This window comes from Lepidochelys kempii, chromosome 2, assembly GCF_965140265.1.
Source record: "Lepidochelys kempii isolate rLepKem1 chromosome 2, rLepKem1.hap2, whole genome shotgun sequence".
NCBI classification, from domain to species: domain Eukaryota; kingdom Metazoa; phylum Chordata; order Testudines; family Cheloniidae; genus Lepidochelys; species Lepidochelys kempii.
Window position 1 is genome coordinate 198,359,797 of NC_133257.1, and position 23,482 is coordinate 198,383,278.

The window sequence follows — 23,482 nt, forward strand, 5'->3', positions numbered from 1 at the left end:
TTCCCTCAGGAGTAGTGGGTGTGCCAAGGAAACAAGATCAGCTCCTGAAGTCCTCTTCCACAGCTCATCACTAGATGCCAGCGGAGAGCTCATTCAGACCCTGCTTATGTAACACTGACAGACCTTGGCCATCGGCATGTGGGATCAAACCTGGGACCTCTGGAGCTTAGTGCATGAGCCTCTACTGCACGAGCTAAAAGCTAACTGGCTGTTAGCTAAGGCTGTAAAGCAGACTCATTAATCTCTTTCTCTCTTTCTCTCTAAGTGGTCTCAGTGCCACTAAACAGGACAGAACACCACACCCAGAAAGTGTGTGGTTTACCTTTACACCATCTTTCTGAACTTTCTCCTTGGCTTTTCTTTAATATTTTTAAAAGTCATTCTATATAATTGTTACCATCATTTGCATGACTAGAAGTGCTCACATTTTCCATCCCTTCTGATTACTGATGGCCTGCTGATTTTTATTGGCAGTTTGTAAAGGCATCCAGTAAACAAGTGGGTACGTGTCCTGGATAGAAAGGAGGCATGGCGTGTAGGACTGTTACATTAAGGTCTTCATTATCACACATTTTTTGAAACAGAGACAGGCTACTTGCCTGGTACCCGTTTATGCTATTTATGATACAGTAGACATTTTGGGCCTGATCTTGCTTTCATGGAAATCAATAATAAAAACTCATTAAATTAAATGAGAGGGAAACTTTTTTTACCCCTCCCCCCAAAATATAGTGTAAGGGCATTTCAGACAAGGGGTTTCTTTTTTATTTTTAATCGTGTCTGCATTCCTCTCCCTTCCTTCACTTAGCTCGGTAATCAAGTTTTGGTTTGTGCTTTATGCTTCTGCAAACAGGCAGGCAGAGGTGGTGACTCTGTTCTTTTTCCCTTTTAGACAAGTTAGACCACATCTGTATCGGAGTTTGGCTGGGTTTACTTCTAAGTTCTGACTAAGGGAAAAAAATCCTTCCACGGCACTTTCCTGGGAACTAGATGTTACTACAAGGATTTCTACATTAAACTTAGAATCATGTGAGCCCCAGAAAACAAATATTGAAATGAGAGTATTTTCTTTTAAGACCTAAGCAGTTAGGCCCGATTTAAGAATTTTTGGGGCTAGATCTTCAGCTTAAAGGTTTAAAACATCATTGGTAGGGCCCTACCAAATTCACGGCCAAGAAAAATGCATCACAGACCATGAAATCTGGTCTTCCAGTGAAATCTGGTCTTTTGTGTGCTTTTACCCTCTACTATACAGATTTCACGAGGGGAGACCAGCATTCCTCAAACTGGGGGTCCTGACCGAAAAGGAGATTGCAGGGGGGTCAGAAGGTTATTTTAGGGGGTTGCAGTATTGCCAGCCTTACTTCTGCGCTGCTTTCAGATCTGGGCAGCTGAAGGGCAGTGGCTGTTGGCCAGGCACCCAGCTCTAAAAGCAGTGCCCCACCAGCAGCAGAGCAGAAGAAAGGGTGGCAACACCATACCATGCCACCCTTACTTCCACACTGCTGCCTTCAGAGCTGGGCGGCTGGAGAAGGGCGGCTTCTGACAGAGGGCCCAGCTCTGTAGGCAGCAGCACAGATGTAAGGGTGGCAATGCCATACTATTCCATGCCATCCTCACTTCTGCGCTGCTGCTGGCAGCGGCTCTGCCTTCAGAGCTGGGCTCCCGGCCAGCAGCTGCCGCTCTCTGGCCATCCAGCTCTGAAAGTAGCGCCATCACCACCAGCAGTGCAGAAATAAGGGTAGTAGAACCACAACCCCCCCTAGAATAACCTTGCAACCCCCCCACAACTTCTTTTTAGGTCAGGACCCCTACAATTACAACACTATGAAATTTCAGATTTAAATAACTGAAATCATGAAATTTACAATTTTAAAAATCCTATGACGGTGAAATTGATCAAAATGGACCATGAATTTGGTAGGGCCCTAATCCTAGGTTCATTAACTTGAAGTTAAGACAAAACAGATATATTCTTACCCATAGCCCTGTAAAGGTAGGTAATATATCCACACTCCTTTGTATTTTACACTGTACTGGACCCATAGCTCAGAGAATATGTTTAGCTATTATTTTTAGAGGGGGTTATCTAAAAACTACACTTTAAATCAATGGAGCTGCACTGATTTACTCCCTGGCCGATTCAAGTGTGAAATCCTAAATTCCTCATTCAGGCAAAATTCCCATTAACTTTTATGGTAAATCCTGAAATTTAGGGCCAGATTTACAGAGGTATTTAGGCCCTGACAGGTCCAGATAGCACCAAGTTGGATTTTCAAGTGTGCCTAAGCAGGTTAGATGCCTAGTTCCTGTTGAGTCTCAGTGGGACTTCAAGATTTTCAATGGGAGTTAGGCACCTAACTCGTCCCACTAGACACCTATCTGTATTTTTAGACACCTAAACAGTAAATCTGGCCCTGGGCCTTCAGAATAAAGTTATGATAGAGTTTGATAGTTTCATGTGAGTGAGGACTACATGATTTGGTCCTAAGACAGAGACGGGGGATTTATATTTATATACTTAAACCCTCCAACCCTCCCCCCCAAAAAAAACTTGTACCAGCCTGCAAATACAATACCTACCATACAGGTTCTAGGTATTCACATTTAAAAGTAATAGCTAAGCACATTCTATGAGTTACTAGTCCAGTATTGCGTAACATATAATAAACTGGGGATATATTACCTATCTTTACAGGACACAAATCAGACGTCAAGAATTATAACATTCAAAAACCAGTCGGAGAATACTTCAATCTCTCTGGTCACTCGATTACAGACCTAAAAGTGGCAATTCTTCAACAAAAAAACTTCAAAAACAGACGCCAACGAGAGACTGCTGAATTGGAATTAATTTGCAAACTGGATACAATTAAGTTAGGCTTGAATAGAGACTGGGAGTGGATGGGTCATTACACAAAGTAAAACTATTTCCCCATGTTTATTTCCTCCCCACCCCCCACTGTTCCTCAGACGTTCTTGTCAACTGCTGGAAATGGCCCACCTTGATTATCACTACTTCCCCCCCTCACCCCCACCCCCCCGCTCTCCTGGTGGTAATAGCTCATCTTAAGTGGTCACTCTCCTTACAGTGTGTATGGTAACACCCATTGTTTCATGTTCTCTATGTATATAAATCTCCCCACTGTATTGTCCACTGAATGCATCAGATGAAGTGAGCTGTAGCTCACGAAAGCTTATGCTCAAATAAATTGGTTAGTCTCTAAGGTGCCACAAGTACTCCTTTTCTTTTTGCGAATACAGACTAACATGGCTGCTACTCTGAAACCTTTACAGGACTGTTTGTCAGGATACATCTGATTTGTCTTGGCATTTGAAATATATTTATAGCATATACTTTTTCATGACTGGCTGAATACAAATATGTGCATGATTACATTTTTCTCCTATTGGTATCTAGAGAAATGAAACTGGTGCCTTGAGCCATGTTTTTCACCAGCAACCATTGTCACTTGAACATAATAATGTTTTAAAAACCTACGCTGCAAGACTTTTCAAGAAACCCCAGTTCCCCCTTCCTCTTTCCAGCTGCTGATTTGATTTCCTGGTTGGAATAGATTTCTTTTTATTTTGGGTTGTTTCCATGGTAGAGAAATCAGCTTGAACAGAAGTCAAAAGGAACCCAGCCCTAAAATATTTTACCTTTCAAATAAAATCACTTTGGAGTACACTGTGTAGCAGGCATTGCCTGAGTGCGTGGAACATCCCATGTAAACATTCATTGTGTACTATAAATACTTTTGTTAAAATATTAGTGCACCATTTCTGTATATATAAAGTAGTACCCTGGGTATAGTTTTAACAACCAGGACATGCAGTGTCCCTGTGCAATGAGAAAAACAAATATAATCCTTACATTATTTTTAATCAAAGGTATGATAACAGAGATTTCTCCTGGTCTGAAATTGCATGTGTATCAGTTCTGTGCCTCTCCTATTTCCTTTGCTGTGATTTATGTTTTCAAACATTTATGGTTGTATGTTCCTGTTGAATTGAGCTCTGTGACTGTATAACTCAAGATGAGCTCAGCAACTTAGTCTGCTGCTGCTGTCTTGCTTTTGTAAAACCTCTGTGTAAAGTGTCTGCATCATGTATAGTAATTCATTTTTGGTCTGATCATGCAGTTCTTCCAGCAAATAAATGGGAGTTTGCATGTGAAAGGACTGCAAGATCAGACATAGCAATAGATCACAAGCCAGTTTTTATTTAGACATATGATAGCCGGCCAAATTATACCTTGAGTATATGTGTTCACATGGAATGTCACCAAGTTCAGAGGCAACAGGGAAATTTCCAACGGGGTGCCTGGACTTGAAGACCCTTTGAGACTCCTGCAACCATTGACAGATTAACTACAGACCCACTGATCTGTGGCTGAAAGCCCTAAGAAGTCCTAACAAAACTTTGATCCACAGCTAGATTAGGTGAAGGGGGCAACTCCACAGAAGAGTAAGAACAGGCGGTGAGAATGTGATAAATTGGAGAAGGAGAACATGGAGGACTGGACAAGAAGCAGTGGGCTTAAATTGCTGCATGGGAGATTAAGGTTAGACATTAGGAAAATCTTCCTGTCAGGGTATTTCAGCACTGGAACAAATTAGCTAGGAAGGTTGTGGAATCTCCATCATTGGAGGTTAAATACTTACCAGTAATTCTGCCTCAGTGCTGGGGACTGGATTAGATGAGCTAGCAAGGTCCCTTCCCATTCTACATATCCATGATTCTATGGTGTGGAAGGAGGTGGAACAGAATTGGCCTAACTTCCCTCTGCTGCCTCTTGTGTTTGATTTAAGTATGGTATCGTGCTAGACATGATCTGAGAAAGTGCACTAAAAGGCAGCAAGGTAGCACGTGATCTGAGAAAGCGCACTAAATTCAAGCAAAAGGCAGCAAGGTAGCACTTGTGGCAGGCCAAGCATTGAAGCACCTGAGCCTGCTGGAGAATCACGATACAAAGAGGCACATATAATCTTCACATCAGGAGAAATAAGAAAATATGTAACCACCTGAAGTCAGTGGGAGTTTTCGCTGGTAAGCGCTGAGTCTTCAGGATTTAGCCTATTGTATTAAATTCTGCTGAAACAGAAATATCCCATGTAGTTCACGTGTCATGTTGTTCCTGTTTTCTTCTCTCGTGTGTTATTTATATGAATTCTCATGGAATTCTAGAAATAAGAGGTGGAAAAGAACCAACAGGTCAGCTTCCCTACTACTACCAGATTGTTCCTTAGAGTGTGCTTTCTAATAGGTCATGCAATCTTTTTACAGGTCAAGCAGTGGAGTTTTAGTACTTCCCTCAGGAGTCTTTCCACTAACAAACCTCAGTGACAGGAAACTTTCCTGATACGTACTCCTGGCTAATGCAGCACAGGGTTGTTTGAGTTTATTTGATTTTTTTAAATCAAATTGGAAGAAACTTTGTAATAAAACTGTTAAGCATTCATCTTCAAACTAGATTATTTAAATGAAAATCCGATTTTAAGGTATGACAGGGCAAGAATGTGACACATTGACTGTACCAGAGAGAATCCATGAGTTAAAGCTGAAAGCACTTTATCCCAGTGCCAGGTGCAACTTTAAAAGCTGAGAGACAAAATGACCTAGTTTATTTGTCCAGTTTTAGTGTCCTCACGTAGTTGGAGGTAAAGAAATGATGGCCTGGTAAAAGCAGAAGGTTGGAGGCATAGCAAATTGTAATGGGAACATTGATGTCATTAAAACAAAAGCAGTCAAGTGGTGGGGATTTTTGGCTGAGCTTGCGAGACTCCATACTTGATTTTATGGCATTTCTCTGTCTGTCGGTAACACAATAATTTTTGTATACTGCAGTCAATCAATTCCAAAATTTCAGGGAAGATTCTAGGTATCAATGGGCAGATTTGGGGGGAAATTGAAAAACCTGAAGGGGGAATTTTGGAGACACAGGGCCCCTCTGCCATCAGTTCAGCAAAGTCACAGCTTCAAGCACCTCTGCAATTGCCTGTAGATCAAAGAACTGATTGATGACATCCATTAGTACCTTCTAGCATAACAATATTCCCATCTCATCTGTGCCTGTCCTCTCAATAGAGTTGAACAGGTTGATGGCCTGAATGATCTATCTCCCACACAGAAAGAAGAGATAAGGTGGAGGAAGAGGGGAATGCAGGGAAGGGGAGCTATACAGAGCCCTGACATTGGAGGGGAGGGAGAATGGGGGACCCTGAACTGGGGGTATGGGAGCACAGAACCCCTGTCATGGTGGGAAGTGGAGGGCATAGGGCAGGGGTTCTCAAACTGGGGGTCGGGACCCCTCAGGGGGTCATGAGGTTATTACATGGGGGGTCGCGAGTTGTCAGCCTCCACCCTAAACCCTGCATTTCCTCCAGCATTTATAATGGTGTTAAATATATAAAAATGTGTTTTTAATTTATAAGGGGGGTTGTACTCAGAGGCTTGCTATGTGAAAGGGGTCACCAGTACAAAAGTTTGAGAACCACTGGCATAGGGGGAAGGAGGAAATTGGAGCGCACACAGAGCACCTGATATGCATGTGTGGGGAGGCAATGGGGGGTATATAGATCTCCTGTCATGGTAGGAAGTAGAGGCCATGGGGGGAAGGGGTGCTTAGAAAGTACCTGGCATGAGTGCAGAGAATGGGAGACACTGGTACGCAGGGATGGGGCACACAGAACCCCTGATATAGTGGGAAAGGGGGAAGGGGGACCTGGCATGGGTGTAGAGAATGGTGGGCCCTGCAATAGAGGGCACAGAGCATCTGGTATGAAGGAGGTAGCAAAGGGGTTGCAGTGAATCCATAAAATAGTTGGATATGGGAGGGTGGCACACAGGAAACTTGTGGGGGAGAATAGAGAGATGTAATAGGCCCTGTGGTGTACAATGTGCTTGGCCTACAGACGCAAGCATGTGAACCTCTAGTATCCATACTGCCTGTAAGGTTTACTTGCTTCACAACAGAGTTTGTTCTAGTATTTGTGCAATGCATATTCACAGATCTTCACATTAACATGCAAAACCAATATGCTACCTACAGAAGCATTCTGGATTCAGAAGCACACCAATGGAAGCCAGTCCAGTCTTGTTGACTTATATATCTTATAAATCTTGCAGGCTCCTGAAACTCATGCGTTATTATTCATTATTTGTACAGTAGCAGGAGTCCAAATGGGTAAGGCACCTTCTGAACAAGATGAAGACACAGTCCCTGCCTAGCAGAGCATATAATTTAAAAAGATAAAGACATAGGAGGAGTGCAGGAAGGGAATACAAGGTATAAGCAAAGGGATTGGGGTTGTGATCCATGGGGATCATATTAAGTTACTTTAGTTGTCTTTGAAAAGCTAAACACACTAAGTCCCCCTTCTCCACCTTCCCAGCCCACAACCATTCAGCTCTTTCTGCTCCCTCCAGATCAATCCAAACTGCAATTCCACTTTGAGAACTGAGCAAGGAAAGACCTTGGTGAGCAGTAGTGCAAGTGGAGAGGAGAAGGCAGAAGCCAAGTTGCAGGGGATTGAAGACAAAAACTGGAGAGGAGGAATCTGAGGCAATGCCTGCAAGCTGCTTGCTCACTGAGTTTGGAGATAGAGGGAAAAGGGGGAATGGGGTGAGAGTGGGAGTTGGATGAGTGAGGGTGTGGTTTAGGGATGGTGGCTTTTTAAGAATGGGAAAGACTAGAGCATGCCTGGATAGTGAGAGCGAGGAAGAAAGTGAAACTGGGGACAAGGGAGGTCAAGAGAAGTTGGAATCATTAAAGCAGGTGAAGGGCATAGAAAAGGAGACCCAGGAAGAAAAGTTGGTGTTGATGACAGTGGATATCATGTCCCAGATGTGGACTGGTCACAGAGCTTCCATCCCATAAAGATACATGAAGATGTGTTCTCTTTAAGACACTTTAATGCACTGCTGGCTCTAGCTATTACCATCTCAGGTAAGGTATGTTACACAGGACACCGCCTACTGGGTAAACATTAGGATAGAGTTTAACATTCCATTACATGTCCCTCTTTAATTTTACATTCCTATCACTTACAAAGTTTACACTATGATGCTACTTTAAAGTTCAGTACAGTTCAGTCTGTTAAATGTCTCTGAATGTTACTGTTTTTTTAATTACGCAAACATGTAACAACTTTACATCTGGCTGTTTATTAGTTGCAATGACTGGTGTGGAATCTTTGTGTCATGTTCTGCATCTCCCATCTGTAGAGCTTGCTCTGTTGATTGTTCTTTCTGAGGAACAAACTGTAGAAGTCTCCTCTTTTTTTGAACTCTCCATTGTTAGGCCTAGTCTGCACTACGAGTTTAGGTTGAATTCAGCAGCGTTATCTCGATTTAACCAAGCACCCAACCACACCACGAAGCCCTTTTTTCGACTTAAAGGGCTCTTAAAATTGATTTCTTTACTCTACCCCCGACGAGGGGATTAGCGCTGAAATCGGCCTTGCCAGGTTGAATTTTGGGTACTGTGGATGCAATTTAACGGTATTGGCCTCCGGGAGCTATCCCAGAGTGCTCAGTTGTGACTGCTCTGGACAGCACTCTCAACTCAGATGCACTGGCCAGGTATACAGGAAAAGGCCTGCGAACTTTTGAATCTCATTTCCTGTTTGGCCAATGTGGCAAGCTCACCTGCACAGGTCACCATGCAGAGCTCATCATCACAGGAGACCATGCAGTCCCAGAATCGGCAAAGAGTTCCAGCATGGACCGAATGGGAGGTACGGGATCTGATCGCTGTATGGGGAGATGAATTCATGCTGGCAGAACTCCATTCAAAAAGACGAAATTGCCAAAATATTTGAAAAGGTCTCCAATGGCAGGAAGGACAGAGGCTATAACAGGGACCTGCAGCAGTGCCATGTGAAAATTAAGGAGCTCAGGCAAGCCAACCAAAAAACCAGAGAGGCAAATGGCCGCTCCGGTTCAGAGCCCCAACATGCTGCTTCTATGATGAGCTGCATGCCATACTAGGCACTACCCCAACCCTGTGCTTTGACTCCGTCCAAGGAGTGGGAGGCAACACAGAAGCAGGTTTTGGGGGGCGAGGAAGATGATGATGAGGAGGAGGAGGAGGAGGAGGTTGTAGATAGCTCCCAGCAAGGAAGCAGAGAAACCAGTTTCCCCAACAGCCAGGATCTGTTTATCAGCCTGGACCTGGATCCAGTACCCCCTGAACCCACCCAAGGAGGGCTCCTGGACCCTGAAGGCAGAGAAGAGACCTCTGGTGAGTGTACCTTTGTAAATATTATATATGGTTTAAAAGCAAGCGTGCTCAATGATTAATTTGCCCTGGCATTCGCAGCCAGTACAGCTACTGGAAAAGTCTGTTAATATGTCTGGGGATGGAGTAGAAATCCTCCAGGGACATCTCCATAAAGCTCTCTTGGATGTGCTCCCAAAGCCTTTGCAAAAGATTTCTGGGGAGGGCAGCCTTATTCCATCCACCATGGTAGGACACTTTACCACACCAGGCCAGTAACACGTAGTTGGGAATCATTGCAGAACAACGAATTGCAGCGTATGGTCCTGGTGTTTGCTGGCATTCAAACAACATCCGTTCTTTATCTCTCTGTTACCCTCCGGAGAGTGATAACATTCATGGTCACCTGGCTGAAATAGGGTGCTTTTAGTAAGCAGACATTCAGAGGTGCCCTTTCCTGCTAGGCTGTTTGCCTGTGGCTGAACAGAAATCTTCCCTGCTGTTAGCCACACGGTGGGGGGGAGGGGTGAAGCCATCATCCCAGAGAATTGGGTGTGTGGTTGCAGGGGGGGGGTGTTAGTTGGGTTTCTGCTGCACGTGAACCCCAAAACCACAGCCCATTCTTTTAAATTGCCAACTCATTTTTAATGGCCAACCCAACGGCTACTTCCTATGGGAAATGAGGGCGCTGCTGTTTGAAACTATTCCCACATGTTATGAAGGTTAAAGAAGCCAAAAGACTGTGGCTTACCATGGCTGCTTGCAAGTCAAATTCTGCCACCCGGCCCTGCGTGAGTGATCTCTCACACCAAACTGGCATACCCTCAATAAGAGGCAAAATGCAACCTTGTAATGAAAGCACATGTGCTATGTAATGTTAACAGCAAGGTTTACCGTGAAAGAGCGTACCCATTGTTCTATAAAATGTGTCTTTTTAACTTCCATTCTCTCCTTTTTTTCCCTCCACCAGCTGCATATGTTTCTCCTTCCCAGAGGCTAGCGAAGATTAGAAGGCGAAAAAAAAAAAACTCGTGATGAAATGTTCTCTGACCTCATGCTGTCCTCCCACACTGACAGAGCACAGCAAAATACGTGGAGGCAGACAATCTCAGAGTGCAGGAAAACACAATATGACCACGAGGAGAGGTGGCAGGCTGAAGATGATAGGTGGCGTCAGCTTGCTGAAAGAAGGCAAGAGTCAATGCTCAGGCTGCTGGAGGATCAAACTCATATGCTCCAGCGTATGGTTGAGATTCAGGAAAGGCTGCAGGAGCACAGACTGCCGCTACAGCCCCTGTGTAACCAACCGCCCTCCTTCCCAAGTTCCATAGCCTCCTCACCCAGACCCCCAAGAACACGGTGGGGGGGCCTCTAGCCACCCAGCCACTCCACCCCTGAAGATTGTCCAAGCAACAGAAGGCTGGCATTCAATACGTTTTAAAGTTTTAAAGTGCTGTGTGGCCTTGTCCTTCCCTCCTCCACCACCCCTCCCGAGCTACCTTGACAGTTATCCCCCTATTTGTGTTATGAATAAATAAAGAATGCATGAATGTGAAGCAACAATGACTTTATTACCTCTGCAAGTGGTGAGCAAAGGAGGGAGAGAAGGGTGCTTAGCTTACAGGAAAGTAGAGTGAACCCGGGGGGGGGGGGCGGGGGTTTCCATCAAGAAGAAACAAACAGAAGTTTCACACTTGTAGCCTGGCCAGTCATGAAACTGGTTTTCAAAGCTTCTCTGATGCGTACCGCACCCTCCTGTGCTCTTCTAACCGCCCTGGTGTCTAGCTGCGTATAATCAGCGGCCAGGCGATTTGCCTCAACCTCCCACCCCACCATAAACATCTCCCCCTTACTCTCACCGATATTGTGGAGTGCATAGCAAGCAGTAATAACAGTGGGAATATTGGTTTCACTGAGGTCTAAATGACTCAGTAAACTGTGCCAGCATGCTTTTAAACACCTAAATGCACATTCTACCACCATTCTGCACTTGCTCAGCCTGTAGTTGAACAGCTCCTGACTACTGTCCAGGCTGCCTGTGTATGGCTTCGTGAGCCATGGCATTAAGGGGTAGGCTGGGTCCCCAAGGATACATATAGGCATTTCAACATCCCCAGTGGTTATTTTCTGGTTTGGAAAGTAAGTCCCTTGCTGCAGCTGTTCAACAGACCAGAGTTCCTGAAGATGCGAGCGTCATGTACCTTTCCCGGCCATCCCACGTTGATGTTGGTGAAACGTCCCTTGAGATCCACCAGAGCTTGCAGCACTATCGAAAAGTACCCCTTGCGGTTTATGTACTCGGCGGCTTGGTGCTCCGGTGCCAAGATAGGGATATGGGTTCCGTCTATGGCCCCACCACAGTTAGGGAATCCCATTGCAGCAAAGCCATCCACTATGACCTGCACATTTCCCAGAATCACTACCCTTGATATCAGCAGATCTTTGATTGTGTCAGCTACTTGCATCACAGCAGCCCCAACAGTAGATTTGCCCACTCCAAATTGATTCCCAACTGACTGGTAGCTGTCTGGCGTTGCAAGCTTCCACAGGGCTATCGCCACTCGCTTCTCAACTGTGAGGGCTGCTCTCATCTTGGCATTCTTGTGCTTCAGGGCAGAGGAAAGCAAGTCACAAAGTTCCATGAAAGTGCCCTTACACATGCGAAAGTTTCGCAGCCACTGGGAATCGTCCCAGACCTGCAACACTATGCGGTCCCACCAGTCTGTGCTTGTTTCCTGGGCCCAGAATCGGCGTTCCACACCATGAACCTGCCCAACTGACACCATGATGTGCACATTGCAGGGGCCCGTACTTTGTGAGAAGTCTGTGTCCATGTCCTCATCACTCTCATCACCGCGCTGCTGTCGCATCCTCCTCTCCTGGTTTTGCTTTTCTTGCAGGTTCTGGTTCTGCATATCCTGCTGGATCACACACGCGGTGTTTATAGTGCTCATAATTGCCGCGGTGATCTGAGCGGGCTCCATGTTCCCAGTGCTATCACGTCTGCACTGACAAAAGGCGTGAAACGATTGTCTGCCGTTGCTCTGATGGAGGGAAGGGGCGACTGAGAACATGGCTTACAGGGTTGGATTACAGGGAATTAAAATCAAGAACGACGGTGGCTTTTCATCAAGGAGAAACAGAATGGCCCCCTCAAGGATAGAACTCAAAACCCTGGGGTTAGCAGGCCGTTGATTTCATGGAGGGAAGAGAAAATGAATACAAACAAATCTGGTCTATTTCTTGTTTTGATCCACTTCATCTATCTTTATACATCTTGCTGGCAGCAGATGGTGGAGTACGAATGCTAGCCATCGTCATCTTGTGGGTGCTCATTAGAAGACAGTGCAATACGACTGCCGGCAGGACTGAATCACCATGAGATGAAACTTAAAAGGGAAATGACCTGGCTGAGTCACTCCCATGTTTTCCCAGGCGCCCCTGACGACCTCACCGAGGTCGGCTAAAAGAGCACCCTGGAGTATGGCGACGATGGCTACCAGACATACTTCCACTCAGAGCCATGTTGTTGCAACAATTCACAGCCTAGCCATAGCTGCTTGCCTCACTACTGAATATTGTGGGTTTGTTCGCATCATAGTACTAGAGAACTGGAGCAGCTGAGATAATTTCTTTTACCTTTTTGAAGGAAATTTCTTGATTTAGCCCCCATAACCACAATGTTTTGGACTTTAATAGTTCATTCAGTGGTTTTGTCACCATGGAAAGGTCTTTTAGGTGTCAACCAAGGTAATTTACTATCTCCAGTATCTGGTATCTATCTCAGTTCTGGTACATTTGTTGGTGCATTCAATTCTCAAATAGCTTTTACTTTCTCAGGGCAAGTATGGATTCAACCTTCGTTTATTGTCTGTCCCAAAAAACTTGATTTGGGGTAGGCAGAAGACACATTTTTCCTTGTTTAGCTTCAGTCCGCACTAACTGACTAGGCTTAAAGCTTCAATGAGGGTTTTGTTGTGTTCTTCCATCAAAGACCCATATATCAAAATATTCCCCATGAAAACTACAACTCCATTTGTGTTCATTAATAGTTCTGCCATCGTTCTTTGGAAAAAAATTCAGGTGCACTAGTAATCCCAAGAGGTAACTTCAAAAGCAAAATCTTCTGAAGGGTCTGATAAATGTAGTCAGTTTAGCACTCTCTTTAGCTAAATAAATTTGCCAGATTTTGCCTGAGGCATCCAGCTTGAAGAATATTGTAGCTCCTTCCACTTTGGGGAGGAAGTCATCCTGTGTTGGGAGGATATATTTTTCTTTCAACTGCTTCATTAAGTTTTAAGATCCACACAGATTCATATTTTCCATATTTCTTTATAACTGCAACCATTGGGGCACACCCTGCTGTTAGCTCAGAGATTTTTTTTTTTGATTATGCCAGTCTGTTCCATTCTCTTTAACTCAGTTTCCACTTTGCGAGAGGTATCCTCTGAGGTGTAGGTATACTATATGAGCGGTTTCCAAAGCTTTTCCCCACAAGGGACCCCTTTGGCAATTTACCGAGTGTCCCAGACTCCTTTCATTTCTGGTACTACTGGAATGTCCCCACCAGCGTGGGACTGCTCCAGCCAGCGTGACTTCACAAGCACAGTGTATGCAAGGTCACGACCTCTGCACAGCACGACCTTGCAAGCATGGTGCACAAGAAGTGCATGAGAGGTCACATAGTTCACAGGATGCCATTTTAGGAACAAGATGGCATCCTCAGACCCCACTTTGGGAACCACTGCACTATATAGTTCAGCATTGTCTCAAAGTTATTTGTACTGGATCTCCTTTCAAAAGTCCAACATCACCACCTCTCACTAGGCTACTACATTGCAGTGGAGAAGGTTGTTGATCTTTGATCCTTTGATCACAAACTCTGAATGCAAAGCTTTTGTCTTTGTAAGTTGTTTCTATGGTGAACTGGCCCAGGCAGTTCAGAATACCTCCAGGGCTGGTCAAGGCTGTGTCAGGTAATTTCAGCTCTGGGAGGGGATGAAGGTGATTGTAAGACCCTTCTGATATGCTGGGCCATCCCTAGGGCAGTGCAGGGCCCAGGACAAATCCCCTCTTTGGCCGAGGCCCCACCTGCACTTCACCTCTTCCCCCAAGCCTCCGCCTCGTCTCTTTCTGCCCCTGCTCCGCCCCCTCCCCGCCCCCATTCACTCCTTTCCTGAATCCCCCACCACGGCCCCACCTCTTTCCGGCTTCCACCCCCTCCCCTGAGCAACTCTGGGAGCCGGCGGGGTGGAGCAGAGCGGAGCGAAGCGGGGCAGGCTGGGGCCATGTTGCTCGTTGCTGTCGGTGCCAGGCCTCCCGATAACCTCCCAGGACACCCTGGACCCCACATCCTGAAGCAGTTGCCCCGGTCTGTCCTATGGATGGGACGGCTCTGCTGATATGACTCTCATGTCTGCACCTGAGTCAACTTTAAATTCAATAGTCTTTCCATGAATAGTCAGTTTCACTCTCCAGGCGGGCTTTGTCTCATCACATGCGACAGATCCCAGAAACAATGGCTCTTGACTGTCTGTAACATGAGTCTGCTCCCTGGCTGCCCTAGTACTGCAAACAGATGCAAAATGTCCATCTTTAGTATATTCATTAAATCTTATTCCTTTGGCTGGACATACACTTTTGGAGCTGTGAATTTTTCCACTCTTGTGCATTTCATCTTTTTTGTTATTCTGGCAGTTATCACTCCTTGCCTCAGGGGGTTTATGATAATGACATTTAGGACACATGCTGTGTCTGTTTACAGCTTCTAAGCTAGTTTCTGGTTTGGCAAATTTGTTTTGCTGTTTCGCAAGTTCAGAATGCTTTTCTATTTGAATAGCTGTGGGTAGGGTTAAATTTGTTTTTAGTTATAGCCGCTGTGAAAGACAGTTGTCTGTCCGACTAATAACCGATATATCTGCCATATTTCCATGTTTTACAGGCCCCCCCAAAATATTATTTTTTTCAGCCAATCCAAGTAAAGCTCTGATAAAAAAAAAATTCAGCAGAGCACCCTGGTTATTGAATTATCTGGTGAAAACATGCCCTTTCATAAACCACATTTCTCTGAAGTATAAAGTATGCATCAAACATAGCCAGAACCCTTTTTATGGTCCCCTTTGTGGCTGTCTTCAGTAAAGCTAAAAGACATAGATATGTTCTGCCTACTTCCCAATAGCATAAATTAAAAAGCATACCTGAATATCTCCAGTTTCCTTGTGGAGTTTGGCTGCAATGTGAAATCTTGTAAAATGCTGCTTTCTAGTTGGTCCATTCTGAAGGTCTGTCAAAGCTGACATTCTCTGGGGCATTGTAGAATGGCATGTTGATGAGAACAAACCTGCAACCTTAATTTTTTCTTCTTCTGCTTGCAAGGCTGTGTTGCTACTTTCCATCTACTTCTTTTCTCCTCTCGCATTAGTTAGGCTGCCTTCACTTCTGACACCATGTATTGTGTTGGCCAGATATGTATTGGTTACAGAGCTTCCACCACAAAGACATATATGAGGATATGTTCTCTTTAAGGTACTTTAGGTGTGTCTACACCACAATTAAACACCCACCGCTGGCCCGGGCTATGGGGCTGTAAAATTGCAGTGTAGACATTTGGCTCAGGCTGGAGCCCAGGCTCTGAGACCCTGTGAGTGGGAAGGGTCCCAGAGTGTGGCCTTCAGCTCAAGCCTGAATGTCTACAGCTCAGTTAAACAGCCCTGAAGCCTGAGCCTGCGAGCCTAAGGCAGCTGACACAGGCCAGTCGTGAGTGTTTAATTGCAGTGTAGACATACCCTTAAATGCATTGCTGTCTGTAGCTATTAGCAGTTCGGGAAAGGTATGTTACACATGACACCACCTAGAGGGTAAACATTATAATAGTTTAATATTCCATTACAGTGGAGAAGGAGGGAGTGCCGGTAAATAACATTAACAGGTGAGGTGGGCAATTTTTTTTGACAATGCTTGGGAAAAAGATTCTCCATTTTTCAAAGAAGCTCAAATTAACACTTTCATTTCATCATGTCAAACCCAAAAATTCAGAGAAAAATAAAACATATATTAGAAGGAGGGGTCATTTGCAATGCCACTTGGGAAGGTACTGAATTGATATTTAACTGGTTAGTGCATGGTTAGTGCTTCTTTGTAGAGCACGGAAAAGGACCCTAGTTCATTTTGCAGGGGGATACCCATCCAAAGGTCAGAACAAGTGATTTTGTTTGCATGTTTTCAGTGGTTAAAGTCCCAGCCCTGTACCCTTGGGAATCAGTGCATGGGTGTTACATCACTAATTCCAATCACCAGCTGGCCAGTCAGAAAATGGCTTTGCATTTGTAATATTTCACCCAGTGCCCAACACATTCATCACAAGTGGCCTCAGCTGGAAAACTACTGATTGCTCACCGTCTGAAATACAGCAATTTCCTCAGGAACAACTGAAAAACCTGCTGCCACAAAATATTCCTTCATTTGTCACTTTGAGTTCTCTGTAGGTTCTTGGTAAACAGACAGACCTATTCTCTTGAGCCAGGCAGAGAAACTGGGTTAAACATTTTTGCCTGACACACTTGTTAATATCAGTTGTATTCTCTGTGGTGTTCTGGAGAAGAAAGCACAGAGCAGGTGTCACTTTTACAACCACTAATCGAGCATGGCTGTGACTCATAGCACTTTTCTAACTCTGCTGTTTACCTCTGTTGCCCCCTTTTTGACCCAACCAGCTAGTCAAAGTTCAGGGCCCTGAAGATGTTTCAGCTGGAAGTAGAAATTGATGATGGAGTCTTGTATTTTCTTTGACGCAATCTTGTTTATTTACAAGGAATGTAAGAAGTCCTGTGTCTCTGGATGCAGAAGGAGCCAAGAACAGAAGCAGCAGTTTCTTAGCTTACAGCCCCCAAGCCTCTTTAGCCAACACCAGACCCAAAAACTCTCTCTCTCTAGCTTATTCCAGGGTCTGTTGTTAATTTAGATGGAACATATGGACGAAAAGTGTTCAGATCCTGGCACTGTCCAGCATTAAAGAGTGTTAAACAAGGTTTGATATACAGAGGCTGTTAGTACCATGTTAAACACATCATTAAAAAACCTTTAAACCTTTTATTAAAAAACAGAAAAGAAGGGAAAAACCAGTTAAAGCATTTGAAATGTAAAGTATTAAGTAGGGTTTTCATTTTCACACCTTTCCCTTTAGCTTGAGACAGTAATTAGAAAGAAACCCTCTAGTTTGAAACAGTCTTTTAGATGGTATCAAAGATGCTAATAACTCTCCTTTTAGGGCCGGGGGGGGGGGAAGAGATTAGGTGAGATGAGCTAGAGCTGTTGTTATTAAAGTCTGATCTCATTTCCAAAGAAGACAAAACAAGACAAACACACGCAAAAGGGCAAAAGATAGAAAATGGACCTTCTGTCTCTGGGATTGACTCACACGTGCACCCTCATTGCTGGAAAAACACAGTCATGGCACATGGTCTTATCAGGCACGCTGACACCTGGCAAACTCTTACCTATGGGTGGCGCATACAAGAGGCAGAGAGGAGCAAGCGGCGGGTGGAGGGGCCTCTGAGGAAGAGATGGAATGGGGGAGGGAAGAGACAGAGCAAGGGCGGGGCCATGGGGAAAGAGGAAGAGCAGGTGCGGGAAGAAGCAGAGCGAGGGTGGGGTGGAGCAGGGGGGCGGAACCACGGTCTGGGCACTGGTGGCCCCCCCCCCACTTCTAGGGAATTTCCGGTGCTCACGTAAGCCTCCCAAAATGAAAAAGTCACTCACCGCCTATGCTTTTAACAGCATCAAACTGTTTAGGGCATTATTTTATTTGTCTCTGTGGTCACAGGCTTACAGCAATGTTCAAAAATATGCATCTTGGCAAACTCTTATTAGACATAACAAAAAGGGGAGAGAGAGAAGAAAGAAGAAATACGGTAGGGAAGGAAAAGGACACACTGGGGACTGAAAGAGACAAAGTCTCACATGGCAGGTAGTGTTCAGGATTTAGCCAAAGCCAGTGGACATGGCAACGTCATTTGGTACCTGTGGGTCCTGATCTGGTCAGTACATCTTTCAGGATTAGCATGAAGAAGTCTGGGAGCTGGTGGAGTGCCATGATGGTGAAGCAGTCTATTTGTCTCTCCAAGTCTTTCTTTAAGGACACAAAAGAGGAATGATGAGTGGAATAGCCCATCCCCAGCCCATCCCCTCATTATTTGTCCACAAATTAGGCCTAGTTTCTGATACACCAATTTTAGTTCACTGATTTCTGGTTCCACACTTTTCTTGTTTACCAGGCATGATCTTAACACAGTCCTTGAGTTATATCAATAGCCCTTTTTGTTTGGACTAATTCAGTCTGTTTCCATTGTACCCTCAACATTCATTGTTATAAGGTACTGTGACACTTCATGAACATACACTCACTTCTTACGGTTGAGCTCACAAATGGGGTAAGTTTGTAGGCCTAGTTATGGCAACAGGTCACACTGTACTTATAGGCTTCTGCTTGGCTTTCTTGCCTCTTCCTCTCTCTGTTCTTGTCTCTTAGACTACCTTCCCAAGTGGCACAGCCTACGTCAGAAAAACTTATGTTGCTCAGAAGGGTGAATATCCACCTCCCCCCGCCCGGCCCAGCAAGCGATATAAATTACACTGACATAAACACTCATGTATACAGTGCTATGTTGGCAGGAGAGCTTTTCCCACCGACAAAGCTTCTGCTGCTCGCAGATGTGGTTTTTTTATGCCAATGGAAGAGCTCTCTCCCATCAGCATAGAGCATCTTTACCAGATGCACTTCAGCGGCACAGCTGTATTGGTGTATCTGTGCTGCAGCAGCGCTGTATGTATAGACATGGCCCAAGTTTCTGTGTGATCTCTTTTTCGCCACTCCACATACATCCCTCCATTCAAAACAATTCTCAGTCAGAAGTTCCTGGGCGGGTTCATGCACACTGTTGTCTTAAGTGCAGGAAAGGGAGGCCTCCTTACAGTTATGTTAACTAATGGGTGAGTTCACACCTATCAACCTCAATGGGGTGTTAACTCAACCCATAACAAGAAGCAGCTCATATTGTTTATTTTATCTAAACTATGTAGGCTTCTCCAAAGGTTCATCAATCATTGCACCTCTCCCCAACAGTGTCTTTTGTATGGAATTATGAAACTATATTTGTCTCTTATTATCCTTAGCCAGAAAAAAAAGCTAATAGCCCTCTAAATGCATAATTACCATCAATTAATGTAGTGCAGTTCATGCACGGCTTTGCATCTGGTTATGAGTCAAAGGACTAACAAGGAAATATTTTCTAATGTCTAAATTTATTTTAAATTTGACATGGGATTTCTACACTGAGAAAATTGACATTTCAAAACTTTTATTAGACTATGTACCTCAAAAAACCAACAAGGTGGGGTGGTGGGCTAATAGCACGGGTTAGAGCCAAGCACATGTAGGCAAGAACTATGCAAACTTCCTTACATGAGGCCTGATAAGTTGAGGTGCTGTCAATTGGAGTTGAGGGCCCGCAGCACCTTGCAGGACTGGCCTCATAGCGTGGCTTCTGACCTTACATCCCCCAAAACTCTCCAAGGACTGAACTTGTGAGAGGCCGTTTGTGTTCCAAGAGATGTTGAGCGCCCTCAGCTCCTGTTGGGCAGGTGAGGGCACTCAGCACATCTTGGAAGGTGTTCACTCATTATGAAGACTGGTCCTCACATTTAGCTGGGATGGAATCTAGTTTTCATTTGGCCCCATCTCTAATGGCAATCAAGGTTTCTCTTCCAATTATCAACCCATTTGTTATAGCATGATGGAAACTGGTTTACAATCTCTCCCCTTAGGTTTACACACTGCAAGTAGCACCAGCATCATCCTTTTCTAGCAAGGTAGGTGCCTCCAGCAATAGGGTGAGTAATGCCAACTGCAATTAAACACTTTGAAAACAATGTGCAGTATTTCAGTGTATGAATAGTGACAAGCACATCTTGCCTTGCAGACTTCTAGGCTGTTGGACTGGGTGCATTTGCCATCAAGGCTGCATCCTTTACCCACTCAGATCAACCAGAATTTTACCAGTACTTTAACGGGAGGCAGCTAGGATGTGCGTCCATCTGTGCACACATAACTCCCACTACTTATGCACGCACATTGAGGAAAGAATAGATCCTCTAAGGCTCACACTGCAAGAATAGCACTACAACAAAGTAACTGCACTGCTCAAATGCATCCACTAGGACATGTTGTATCAGTGTTCTGAATACTGCAGTTAAAAGGACTATCCTTTTGAAAATAATGCATGGATTCAAAGAAGCTGTTTTGTTGAAAGGGGCTTGTTCTCCCTCTGGCCAAGCATCAGCAAAGCAAGTGGTTGATTGCCCCACATAGATTTCTAATTCATGGGCCACTCTAATCTTCTTAGAAAGGGAAACAGAGATAGTGTATGGCCTCATCCCCTTCAGTAGCATGAGATCCAAACTGTAAGACCCACCTTGCCCTCCGTGCACATATATGGAACCCTCCTCCCCATTGGCATCAGTGTGGGGGTATGTGGACATACAGAAGGAGACTAGTTGTATGTTCCTCTTCAAGCCATATCTTACTTTGGAAAGTATTGCATTCAAAGGGCCTGCTTCTGACCCCCTTAAGGCTGTACTGCACCACCCTGGATTCATCTGGTGTGGGAAATCCCCAGGTGGCATAGCTCACTCTACTTTGGGGAAGGGCCTGGGAAAGGGGTGTATGGCCAGGGCATGGCAATCTCCAGCTAACCCCTGCCTGTGGGAGCAGCCAACGGGAGCTACCAGTTGCTCGTTGTAAGCTAGAGCAGCCCTGACGCTAATGTATTCTAAGCAAGTCGACTGCAGGGTGTCGCTGTGAGGGTTGTGGTACACTGACTCTTTGTGATATCTGGCAGCGTGCAGGGAGTACCACATGCTCACAGCTGAGGGCTGCGGGCGCTCTTGCCTGTGGTGGGTGATCGTAAACACTCACGCATTTTCAGTAACAGAGCATTCCGATGCAATGATTGCCAGAAGTGAAACAATGCAAACACCTTAGTGAAATATCTACCCCAGTGAATGAGGAGCAAAGCTCACTGACTTCAATGGAGCCAGGATTTCACCCAGTGACTTTACCAGTTACAACAAAAGATCAAACCCAACAGTTCCTAACCCAGCCCCCCAGGGAGGTCCACTACAGAGGTATAAAGCTAACAGAGTCTTGTAACCCCTCCATACCATCCTCTGCCCTGCAGGCCACTTTTCTGTATCCTCCTACTGCAGCTACTGCTAGCCCCCTACGCAGGTGTGATTGGCCCAGCTCTCCTGCTTCCAAGGGCCTAGATTGCCCCTGGCCCAGCTTCCCCTCTGCAGCTGGCTCCCAAGCTGCTGTCCAGCCTGCTGAACCCAGACACATGCAGCCTCTGACTCTCTGCTCTGCCTTGTTGCCCGTGAGCTAAATTGTACTTCCCTTTCCTGTACTCTGGGGATAATGGAGCTCTTGACTGGCTGGATCTTGAACTGGGAGGCAACACAGCGCTCAGTAATAAGCCAACAAGATCATTACAGTGTCTTGCACTGGGGACCAGTCCAGCATCCAGTAGACTCAGCCCTGAGACAATACAGGGGTGGCTTACAGCCAGGTGCAGCATGTTGAGTCTCCAGCTTCTGCCCCCTACAGTATGTATCAACAAATAACAAAGTCTCAATTGACAAACAGAGAATACACATACTATGTTATAAGCAGCAACAGTGGTTCCTGAAAAGGTGAATCGTGTCCAGGTCTCCCCTCTTAGGACTGTTTTGAAAAAGGTCTCCATATTTCTGTACTTGGGAGGAAAGATTTTACCCTCCAGTAGATTCACTTGTTTCCACTGAAATGTCTCACTTCACTGCTAGAACCTGCAGTGATATACGAGAAACACAATTTAGAATCAAAGGAGAATCTCAATTTTGTTTACTTTTTTTTTTTTTTTTTTGGCCAAAGGACACATATTTCAGTGAATTTAGTGCTCACGAAAAGTGTCACACTGATAGCACAGGATACCATGGAGACCTCTCTCCGTGACAGGTATAGTACCTGCAACGGCGCAGCATACTTCTCCACACCATCCACCCAACACATCTAGGCACTGACGTGGAGGCTCCATACCTTGGGTTAAGAGTGTAGGGACCAGATTTTTAAAGATATTTAGGCACTTAAGGATGTAGATCGCCCCCCCCATTTGAACTCCCATTTGAAATTAATGGGGTTTAGGCATCTGGGCACTTTTGATAATCCCAGTAGGTGCCTCTCCGCATCTTTCAGCGCCTCAATACGTTTAAATATCTAGGCTTAGGTCCCTATGTCCATTCAATTGCGTCTTCTTGTAGAGGCCATCAGCAGACTTATGTAATTATTACAGGCACTAGTGCCAAGGTACCCCACACTTCTAAGGTATCGCACCAGATGTATCACAGCTCAGAGGCAAGTTCTAGAGGCACTTCAGATACTAGCTCCTGTAGGCACTAGCCCTGGTGGGTCCCAATTATGATACAGACATATGGTAAATGAAGGGCATTTTACTAGGGCTGGCAGAAAGGGGAAGGTTACAAATAACCTAGGTACAGTAAGTTAAGCATTGCAATTGAATGTTAAACAATAACAGTTCCTATCGGGGCTTTTGGGGTGGGCAGACCAATACTGAGTAAAGGCTCCTCAAGGCTTGTGCCTATCCAGTCCAGCCTCTGCTAGAGACTAATAACAACTTCCAGGTTTCTAGGCCAGGATCAGTTAGTGGTGTGTCTCATTGGGACCCCTATGCATTGGCTCCCAGTCTCTGCTGCTTCCCCACCAGCCCCAAAGGGACCTGCACCCAGTCACAACACTGACAGTCACCTCCTGCTCCACATGCACTGCACACAGCTCTCTGGCGGTTCCCATGCTGTATTCAGCTGCCCAGCTGCTCCTACCTTTCTACACTGTTGGGACTTCCCCAAGTGCCAGGTTACTTCCTAGGTCAGAGTCTTTCCCTAGAGTTTCTTCCCCTTCCCTGATGAGTCAGAGATCAGTGGGGTAGAGGTTGATGGGAATAGCAGTTTCCTGCTTAACCGATTCATCACAGTTTCAAATTGGTGTCAGCTGTGATGGTGCCTTTTGTGTGGAGGACATATGTCCACTAGAGGCTGAACTAAGATCACTATCTCATTTCACACAGGCCAAAGAGCCAACACGTGGAAGCCACTTTTGGTCACGAATAACCTGGGCTGGATGGCACTCAAGGACCTAGAGATACAGGCTGT

General features: G+C 45.2%; 1 protein-coding gene across 4 annotated transcripts in view; it reads right to left on the minus strand.

The window, feature by feature from the left end:
• Positions 1-23,482, minus strand: part of LRRC3B (leucine rich repeat containing 3B) — a 300,630-nt gene that overhangs the window by 86,290 nt on the left and 190,858 nt on the right. For 3 of the 4 annotated variants that reach the window (XM_073333447.1, XM_073333446.1, XM_073333448.1), the window contains exon 2: positions 18,242-18,350. The exons of the other annotated variant lie outside the window; for it this stretch is intronic. The gene's annotated coding sequence lies outside the window, so the exon portion shown is untranslated. The remainder of the gene's footprint in view (positions 1-18,241; positions 18,351-23,482) is intronic. 4 annotated transcript variants of the gene reach the window in all.